This window comes from Anser anser, assembly GCF_964211835.1.
Source record: "Anser anser genome assembly, chromosome: 27".
Lineage (NCBI taxonomy): Eukaryota > Metazoa > Chordata > Aves > Anseriformes > Anatidae > Anser > Anser anser.
The window spans coordinates 1,004,376-1,014,882 of record NC_139748.1 but is presented as its reverse complement, the minus strand read 5'-3'; the positions used below and the strand labels follow the sequence as shown (position 1 = coordinate 1,014,882).

Genomic DNA, 10,507 nt, shown 5'->3' with positions numbered 1-10,507 from the left:
TTCTTCTCAAAACTTCACCAGAAATGCTGTCTCTGTTGTCAAAATCTTAGATCTTTCTCTTACTTTTTTTTTTCAGCTGCTATTTTCTTTCAAACAGTCTTAGAAAGTAAGAGTTTGAAGCCGCTTGCAGGACTTTGACAAATGAGCTCGAAGTAAGGTAGAGTCTCTTGAGAGGTGGGGTTTCTATGCTAAGCATTTCCTCTCAGTGTTTAATGAATAGAGCGGCCATTTCCTGTTTTGTGCTGTATTACTGTGACTAGAGTTTCACCTATCCAGTTCTGTGTTTTGGAATTAGTTTTGCTCAAGATGTGTATGGAAACTTCCTAAGCCTTTTTGCACAGATGCTTAGGTTTTGTTAATGTGAATGCAATTGCACTCGTCTAGCGATTCAGTAATACTGGAAGATGTTGAAGATGGTTTCTGTTTTCCCTCACTTTGCTGTTTATTTTTGGCTGCTTTAAAGACTGGCAGCTTTTTTGGAAAACCATCCCAAATAGTTTATTGTCATTGCAACTGCTGAGTTTCATTAGGAATCTCTTGTTCCATTAGCAATGAAATATACTTTTTGTTGTTTTTAAAGAAGCATTTGACCTACTTTAAGCAAACCTCTGCCATTTTCCTTCTTTTATTTGGAGTGATGCTGTGCTAAATGGTACTGACTTACCAGGTCCATTATATTCCTCCTAAGTTACCGAAATCAGGAGTCCATTTGAAGAGACAGAATAACTTAATGGCAATTCATTATCACCTGATATTTGAATCAATAAAAAAATCTAAAAGGAGGAACAGTTTTGCATTGTCTCATGAGGGCAAAATAGATAGCTTTTGAAAAATTTCTCAATTAATTTTCATGCTTGCTCTCCCAAACGGTTTAGGAGTAGGGCATTCAGCCTTCATAAATAGTAGATCTCCATGCTGCATAAATCTTGCAGTGAATGAAATCCACTGCAAGATCCATCCGTCCAGTTGAACTGATGATAACTATATCTTCCTATGATGATAAATATGTTTATGCTAGCAGTTTCAACTGGTGCCCTGAATAGTGACTTCAATTTGATATTCATTCTACATGGCTGGGTTTTTCTGGTCACTTATTGTTGCAGATACATTTATTTTAACTTTTCATTGCTTCTGGAAGAGAAGTCATTTGCAATGAAAAGAACATATTCTCTTGATATCTAGCTCTTTTGTCTGTAGTCATGAAATGTGAGATCGCGCCATGTGGATTTGATTCAATCCTTTTGTGATTATTTTTTTCTCAAAAACATTTCAGATATGATGATTTAGGTACTTCTGCATTGTTCTTTCTCTAAACTGTGTTACCAGGGGCCCCCTATGGCAAAGGGGCCAGCAAACAGTCCATGCAGAAAATGTAAGCTTGTGAACTTAAGCATTTGTCCCACTCCCCTCACTCGGTCTCTGGACCAAAAGTTCTTGTAGAAAGAACCACAGAATGTGTCTTCTTCCTGAAAGCAGATCAAATGATCATCTGTCAAAAACTTTCCTTTAGAGTTTCACAATTTCTCATAGAGCTCTGATCAGGATTTTTAGACTCAACATCTGAATACAGCAAAATTCATTCCTAAGAGTTCGCAGGCAGTTTTCAGTAGCCAGGGAGCTGCGAAGATTTTTTTTTTTCTCAATGTAAAATTAAAAATCTGGATTTGAATAAACAGTATATGTAAATTTCTATTGTTGCAAATTGCAAGCCAGGTTCCAAGGGCAAGAAACTGAATTTACCTTTGAGTTTTAATTTAGCTGTTGATAAAACCTTTCAGTCTAGGAGGGAATGGAGAAAGGAATAGTGCAAGCAGGAAACACCTCTGCCTATATTAATACCTTTGGCTTCACTGGGTGGACATTAAACTGGGCCTTGGGAGGGTCACACTATCTATACTGAGCTCTGCCATATATCCCTGCATGACCCAGTGCAGCTCACTTAACCTGTGAGACCTGGTTTGTCTCATCTGCTTTTTGTGTGTACTCTTTGTGGCAGGGACAGTTACACAGTATGTGCATGTAGCAAAGAGGAGGAAGATCTTAATTCTGCTTGGTGCCTTTATTTTGGGTAGAGGTAACGAGGATTAAAATTAAATGTGGTCTTTCAGATAAGTTTTTTTTTTTTTTTTTTTTTTTTTTAAGAAAGTGGAGCTCATTGCAAGCTCATGATAGCAAAACAGATTCAAGAGAGCCAAGGGAGAATCTGAGTGAATATATGGGAGGAACTGTGGGGGACAGGATCCCTTTATTTTGGAGGGGAGAGCTGATTAGAACTGTTTCCTGACTAGATTCAATATTTTCTACCTTAATTACCAAAGAAAACAAACGGAGGCACAAACCAGATTTAATTAAGATAGCACTTTTTTTTTTTCCTTTCTTCCTTACCTTTCCATGTTGATCTCTACCCATGGATAATGGGTATGTGGTCACTACCCACTTGAATTCTGACAACAGTAATGCTTTTCACCACAAAGTTCTTAGCTTCTCTAGAAAATACTTGACAGCTTCCTCCTGCAGGGTCCCCATGAACAGGAAAAGTCAAGTAAGTATGAGCTGTGCTGGCAGCTCATGATGTTTTAGGACCACAAAAGATCTGTGAGCAAACTATGCAAGGTTGGCTTACAGGGCCAGACTTCTTTTGCTCTCTGTGTTGCTACCAGCTCAGTCACAGAGCCTCAGTCCCAGTCCCAGGATCTGAGCCTCAGGATGTTGTGTCACACTAAGTTGGCCCTTGTCACTAGCTAGCTTGGACAAAATGTGGGACAGAAACCAACAGTCTCTTTGCAGCCTTTTCTTCAGAACTGATGCTAATAACAAAACAGAAATCATTATTCAGGACTCACTAGGTCCACGTACCTCTCTTTATTCCATCCTCACGCAGCTGTCATTTTAGATGACTTGATGGTGCTGGTCAGATTTGCACGTCTGTGCTGCCCGTTGCATTTTACGATGCGACAGCACCCTCTTCTGGCTGTTGCCTGTTGGTCGAAACAGCCGATCAGGCAGCAAAATCAATGACAGGCAGCAGCACCAGCTCTTTGTCACAGGATCCTCAGCGCTTTGCAAAGGAAGGAATAAAAGCGAGGGCAGGAGAAGTTAGCAGGCCTGGCAAAAGGGAGAAAAAAAGGATATCTGATGTGCAATACTGCCGTCTTGATGTACCTGCAATAAGTATTTATACTGTAACAACGACTGGGAAAGCTGCCTCGCTTCAGGTATGTAGATTTCTATCTCAAATCCAATGTATTTCTTGCTCTAAAAGTAACAATATCTGTCATTCCACTTCATTTTCTCTGCTTTTTTTTTTCTTTTTTCTTTCTGATAATCAGCAGCTATGCAACCTTTATTATTATCAAGTTTGTGACTTCTAAGATTTCTATCTATGAAGTGATATTTGAGAAAAACTACAAAGGTGATTAATATTTTCATTTCATGGGTTATTATGGAACAAATCAATATCATTTTAGGTAAGGACTGACTCATGATATTTTTGTGAATAGGATTATCAAACTGTAAATATTTAATCAGCAGACAATTCACAATGTTATTTCATGAGTTGCATTAGTCAGTGATGTTTGGTGTGGAGACTGACATTTTGTTTCTATCTTTAACATGTCCAACTTCAAAATCCATGCACTGTATCTCACTCAGCTTCTGCTTTATATATTGAAGAATCTTCTGTTATGAAGTGTCTTCTGCCTTGTAGGTTTTTACATAGTATTTCTTGGATGAAACAAGCAAATGGATATTTGTAACAACTTTCTAACCTGGAAATTTATTTGCAGTTAGATTTGAAATTATATAGATCCTGGGACAAAGAACATTTCTTTTTGGTTATTTTCTCATTACAGAGTATGCTGGGAAACTTTTGAAAGAAGAAGTGTTATCCAACTGTAGCACTAGATATTTAAATACTACTAAACATGTATTTTTATTTTATTTGTAATGAGAGATGGATAAGAAGCCATTCTTGCTTTAGCAAGTGCTGTTTAATTTAATTTATTAAAAGAAAGTCTGAGACTGTAATCTCATAAAGATCATTTCTAAACTGACTTTAGAATTAAAACAGTTTAAATGTTTGCCTGCAGGCCTGAATTTTCTTCTTCTTCTAGGTCTGATCTACTCCTCTTAGTCTGTTTTTTGTTGTCTTTGAAAGTATTATTTGCTAAGCTATAAACCTTTGAGAGATTAAGATGTCACACTACTGTTTTTTTTCCTTTTTTTTTTCACGTGTTGAAATCATTCCTGTGTTTTACAAGCATGTGCTGTAATTACTTCAATTTTATGATTTATGAACAGAAAAACTTTCATGCTCATGCTTCTTAGCTGTGCACACAATTGTTCAGATTTCCTCTTTTTGAGCTTTCTATGTATGCTAAGTTCAAATTCCCCATGCAAGGTCCAAAATAGCCCTTCAGAGAAGCGTACGCCAAGGAATGAGGAGGAGTTCCCTTAAATTTTATTTTTCTTTCGTTGCTTAAATGTGTGATATAAATGGAACTACAGCTGACTTTAAATTGCAAGCAAACAGCCCAGGAACCATATTGGACTCCCATTCTGACAGGGACACTGAAACTTGCATCACCCCATTGGCATCTGTGTTGCTGTTTCCATTTCCACTGAGTAATTGCTGGAATGCTAGGCCTGGCAACACTGCATCTGTCTCACAATGAGGCTCAGGAATTTTTTACTGGGGTACAAAGGAGGTCAGAAGGCACAGTACTTTTCCAACTGAGCAAATGGCCTGCTCCTTTCTTTCCTTCCATACTTTTTAATTTATTATTTTTAGTATTTTACTTGCTTTGCATTGGGAGTTCCATGACACGTCAATCTGCAAAACTTGTATGAAACTGTTGAGAACTATGGCTGGATTCTCCGACAACTGTACTGTGCCAGTTTTCTCTACTTATGAGTGTCCAAAATTCCATGTGACTCAAATCCTGGCCTACCTCAAAGAGCTGCTTTTCAGAAAAAAAATTGTAAGTTTTTAAAATCACAGAATCCTGTAAACTATGTCATTTCTACAGCAAGTGTCATCTGGATATTATTTCTAGCATTATTTCTCCCCTTAATAGCAAAAATGGGAATGAGGATAGAAGACTATACAGTTTTTGTTTTCTGTTCTCTCTGAATAAGCAGCTCTTAATCCCATTTTGGCTTTTTGATTGCCTACTCCCAACCATCCACTGAACAGATGAGAAGCGTTATCACACTGACAGTTATCTAACACATTCTCTCTGCAGGTTCCTTATGTTCTTTGGACCTGATTTCTGTCTACTCCATTTGTGTGGGTGGCACACTTCCACTTTGATTCAAGAACACTTTCTACTAAGGTAAGTTCCTCTGCAAGGTGCAGATGAATGGTCCTTATTATTTATAAAAATGACTGTCCCATGTGTGAGTTCAGTGAACAGGATATATCTACAGAAAGACTGACAATGACGTAGTTTGCAGGCTTATGTAAGCAGTCATGGCATGCACACACTCTTACGTGTGATTGCATGTGAGCCAAATGAAGCATTTCCAATAAACTTGCCCTAGCCAAAGGAAAAACGGAAACAAGGTTCTGTATCATAGCTGAATTCCCTGCTGTCATCTGTAACTCAAAGGATGTGCTCCCCTCCAGAAAGTCAAAGTAGACAAACAGATATTTAATAGAGGCTGGAGCTGGCTTGGGGGCTGCTTGCAATCACTTTTGCAATAGAAACATCCAGTTCTCGAAAGCAGAGTGTTTCCTGGTCTTGGGATGAATCAAAGAACTGCCCAGAAATGAAATGTCTCTGATTAATGTTGCCCCTGGACAAGAAGTGACTGTTACAAAAAACAAGTTTAGTTGGTTTTGCTACACATTAAACAGTAGTATGTTGTAGGCAGTTGACACTGATAGGTCTGTGAAACAGCTATAATAAAATTTAATGAACACTCACAAAATGTTTTAATTTGGCTTCATTTCCTTTGAAGGATTAGAAGAATAAGAAGATGCTTTGTTTCCCAGGAAACCTGAGTTAAAGGGTAGTAACATTATCTGCCAAGCTGAAAAATACTAAGAAAAAATAGGTTATCAAAATTATTGCTCAAGATTTATTTAGAAGGATTTTTTCTGCTGTGTGTGATGTCTGAGATAATTTTGAGATAATCTAGCTTACTGAGTCAGCTAGAGCTGAGATGCTCTCCCTGAAGTTCAACATATTTTGTTACTGCCCATTTGCTCTTTCATACATGACCCTTAGAATCTCCCTCTGTGTTGTCTTTTGAGACTTATTGTGTTGAAGCAGTAAATATTTTTCACTGACCTGGAAGTGGACAATCTGAACATGCTGCTTTTTTTTTTTCTATTTTGTTCTTTTGTTTTCCTGTTATCTTTACTTCTATGTGACATGGTGAAAAAAATAATTGTGCCTAAGGTTCCTTCCACCACTGATAAGAATGCCCTGTTCAACCTGAACCTTATCACTCCATAAGCAAACGGTGTGGTGCTTTTCACTTTGAAACTAAAAATATGTAGAAATAAGTCACCTTACTGTATGCATTGCTGGAAAAAAAAAAACACAAAAATCCTCACCTGTACACCTCGTTATTAAGTAAGGTCATAACATTCCTGTAACATAATGTCCTAAAATACATTCTCATAGTATCCAAATCAGCTAATACTTTGGAATTGCAAAGAAAATGGCCCAAACATCAAGGATAAAAAATCATTTTATTCTTCAGATATGTTCCATTGGCCACAGTGTAGAATGTGATAAAAGTACAAATAAAAATATAGTAGGGAAGGATAGCACAGGATACAACACAGTCTGTCTTTTACCGACTTTCCCAATTCTTCCTGGACTGCATATACCAAGAAGTAAATGCACACTTGTATATACTTTTCTCCTATGTTTATAGCCTTCTTAGTGTGAAGGACTGACATTATAATTCTCATTCTTGCAGACTGAATACCTTCAGGTACTGCCAGTGCTTCTTTGTCTTAATGCCCAGTGACCCATGAAAGGGCTGTTTTTCCAGAGCTTTCAGCTTTCATTTGTTCACTTATTCTGGGCTCAGGATGGTTTCTCAGATCTATAAGGCATGTATCACAGTCAGAGTGAGGCCCCATCATGAAATAGGAGATGTTCTGGAGAGACTGGGGCTACTGGAGTGTTCCCACAATTGTGAGTTCATGAGAACTTTTCCTAGCTCAGCCTTGAGGTTTACTCTGATGTAAATCTGTTCCTCTCTTTAGGGAATTAAAGTCTAATACAAAAGATGAGTGACTTATTTCATGATGGCCTGGGAATGTCTATTAGAGAAAGCCTATAAAAAGCTTTGCTAATCTCTGTGCTGCATGCCATTATCTAGAGGAGGGTGCATAGTTCTGCTTGTTGCCTGGGTAGCAACAGGGTTCCTTTACTGTCTCAGAAGGAGAAATCTGTGGTAATGTAAGGTACTGCATGCATTTCCAGCCACTCCAGGAATACGCCTGAGGCAATTTCTTGGGGGCCAATGTAATTTCATGCAATGAGCACAGAGGTCCCGAAGGCCCCAACTCACAAGCTGCGCCACAGGATGGAACGTGCCGTTGCTGTTGTCTTGATTTGAAAATTGTTTGAGCCCAGTAGGAAAGTGAAACTGGTCCAAAGGGCAATGGAAAGTGTGTGCCTCAGGATCCAGGATGCTTACTAGACAGGTTTGAAACTACACATTTCTGTGGTACTTCAAAAATGTGTCATGACTGGAATGTGAAACAGGAGAACTGACTGGTGGAATTGGCCACATATTTTCTGCATTTCGCTTTATTGCCACAAAGGACAGTGGTGATTTGTAACATGATGAGAAATAAAATTTCCACCAGTGAGTTCTGTAAGTTGTATCAGCTCCTGGGGAGTGAACAAGCAATGTATTGCCTGGCATGCTCCCACCAACAGACTCTGGCTTCAGTTCAAACCTATTTCCAATTGCGTAATTATTCTAGGAATGGAAGATGAAGACCGTAAGCAGCAGGGATTGAGTAACACTTGTAGGGTTTGCATCTCATTATAATAGTGGATGAGGTTGCCCAGTAAGCATCAGAAATCCTTAGAGAGAAGTGTCTGCATCCACAGAACTACTTTGAGGTAGCAATTGATGCAAGTATAGACGATTTATTTTGAATTCACTGGATAATTACAGCAGCACAAGGTAATGTATGAACTGTAGAAGGTGCTCAGTATCACTGAGAAATGCTCAATAAAACCCAGGGCAGTTGGATATCTGAACATGAATTGTTTCCTGTCTTAATGTAAAATTATTAAACAGAAGAAAATAAAAGGAACTGAAAAAGTCTAGTAAGCCTTCATGTATGTATATATATATATTTCAATGAGGGCTTGACAGCTTTCATTCTTTATTAACCTCTAAATCACATAGACAATATTTTGGAGTTAAAAAGCTGCAACATTAGTAGCATTTTGTTATTGTTATGTCTGGGGGACCACCAAGCTGCCTGCTGTACCATCATTACAGAAATGTGATTTTTCTCTTGGCAGAGAAAAGCTCTACCTATGTTGTATCAGAAAAATATTTGGACATAGAGTTATCTAAGAGAAGTTTTGGTTTCTTTTACAAGGAATCTTCAGTCCAACAGGTTGATGGTAAATGACTTCATTCATTGTTGGGGAGATTTCTCTGTTCTACAGGATGATTAATGGTAATGGCTCCACTTCCAGTAGCTTGACTATAGTTAGCCACGTGAAGGACAGGCAAGAGCAGAATCGTTCTCCTCACTCATAGAGTAGATTCCTCTGCTTGGCTGCATGTTGACTTGAATGGTTTCTACACATAAGATACCTTCAGAGTGTAGGTACTTGGTAGATCTGAGGCTATAGGCAGAGATAACATTCTACTCCTTGAACCTGGCAGCTTCTTTACAAGCTTTATGAATCTTGTGGGAATTTTGTGGTTCAGAGTTTAAGCACCAACTAAATGTAGGTATTCTTGCAGGATGAGCTGTTGCTGAGAACAGAATCTCAATCAGACTGAGATGTCTAAACAGGTTTTATGAATTTTGCCCTGAGTTACTCTTCTGCTAGGACAAAATAGAAGGGAAAGGTTTAATATGAGCTTCATTCTGTCATGTAAATGCTTGCGTCTAGAATAAAATGAAACGGTGCAGAGTTTTACATTTATCTTGCATAGATGTTTGCAAGGAAGCATAGGAATGGAGAAGAGGAAGAACTCTTAAAAACGATGTATCCAAAGCTATTCTTGCCAATTTACGCAAGGTTGTTGCATCTGTAAGAACTGCTGGCATGTTAGAGATGTACAAAATGTCTTTCCAGAGCAAATGTACTCATATAAATTCAGATATATCTAGCATCTCATAAAGGTGTTCAACTGTTCATGTATCTGGGTAGGAAATACAGCTAATTTTGATTTTAAGACCGAAGTCAGTGCCGGTAGTGACTGATAATTTTCTGAAGAACTTGTCACTAAGATCAAAATGTCCTTTTTCATGCTAAGTCAAATTTGCCTGTGTTTATAATCACTAATTATTGTATGCTTAAATATACAATACTTCGATGGGTTTTATAGCCCTCCTCCCCATCCACAATTCTTACCAAGCCCTGTGAGAAACACTCATCAGGAACTGTTAAATTAAGATGTTTACAGGCTGGAAAAGGAAAATCACAGACATACTGGGACATACTTTACTATGTTGGTCCTGTTTTTTAAGGGTCTTTATTCCAAACATGATAGCATCTGATTTGCTTTTAACTTCACATGCCTTTGTGAGAACAGCTCTTCTGCTCTGTCTTGAAAATTTCACAACTCATGCCAATTTTAGGCATACCAGAAGAATGAGAAGATACTAGAGAAAGCTATTATGAACAACAGTGATGCAAACAAATTGATGCAAGGGCTTACCACTGAAGACAAGAAAAAAAATAAGATTTGAATAGTTACAAAAATGATGAGCAAGGCATGTTCATAGAATCATAGAATATCCTGAGTTGGAAGGGACCCATAAGGATCATCAAGTCCAACTCCTGGCACCACATAGGTCTACCCAAAAGTTTAGACCATGTGACTAAGTGCACAGTCCAATCGCTTCTTAAATTCAGACAGGCTTGGTGCAGTGACTACTTCCCTGGGGAGCCTGTTGCAGTGTGCAACCACCCTCTCGGTGAAGAACCTCTTCCTGATGTCCAGCCTAAATTTCCCCTGCCTCAGCTTAACACCGTTCCCGCGGGTTCTATCACTGGTGATTACGGAGAGTAGATCACCTGCCTCTCCACTCCCGCTCGTGAGGAAGTTGTAGACTGTGATGAGGTCTCCCCTCAGCCTCGTCTTCTCCAGGCTGAACAGGCCCAGTGACCTCAGCCGCTCCTCATACATCTTCCCCTCTAGGCCCTTCACCATCTTCGTTGCACTCCTCTGGACACTCTCCAACAGTTTAATGTCCTTTTTGTACTGTGGTGCCCAGAACTGCACACAGTACTCGAGGTGAGGCAGCACCAGCGCAGAGCAGAGTGGGACAATCACTTCC

At 38.8% G+C, this 10,507-nt stretch overlaps 1 protein-coding gene across 3 annotated transcripts in view; it reads left to right on the top strand.

The window, feature by feature from the left end:
* TSHB (thyroid stimulating hormone subunit beta) overlaps window positions 1-10,507 on the top strand; it is a 152,238-nt gene that overhangs the window by 32,811 nt on the left and 108,920 nt on the right. For all 3 annotated transcript variants that reach the window (XM_083812556.1, XM_083812557.1, XM_083812558.1), the window contains exon 5: window positions 5,244-5,333. The gene's annotated coding sequence lies outside the window, so the exon portion shown is untranslated. The remainder of the gene's footprint in view (window positions 1-5,243; window positions 5,334-10,507) is intronic.